Below are 331 nucleotides of genomic sequence, written 5' to 3' on the forward strand. Positions count from 1 at the left end.
TATCTGTCTCCTTCGTCTCTGTCTTTCTGTCTCTGCCTCTATTAATATTTATTTATCTCTCTTTCTCTTTCTCTTTCTCTTTCTCTTTCTCTTTCTCTTTCTCTCTCTCTTTCTCTTTCTTTTTGTCTCCTTTATTATATTTTTTTATTTATTAAAAAGTTAGGGTTTAGGGTTTAGGGTTTAGGGTTTATTCATTTGAGTTGTTTGGGGTGTCTGTACACCTCAGCACGCATCGATAGAAAGAAAATAAATAAACTGCTGCTCTTGCTGCAGCAGCAGCAGCTGCAGCAGCAGCAGCTGCAGCAGCAGCAGCAGCAGCAGCAGCAGCAGC

The sequence above is a fragment of the Eimeria mitis genome, genomic scaffold (assembly GCF_000499745.2).
Source record: "Eimeria mitis Houghton genomic scaffold, Emh_scaff1564, whole genome shotgun sequence".
Taxonomy (NCBI): Eukaryota; Apicomplexa; class Conoidasida; order Eucoccidiorida; family Eimeriidae; genus Eimeria; species Eimeria mitis.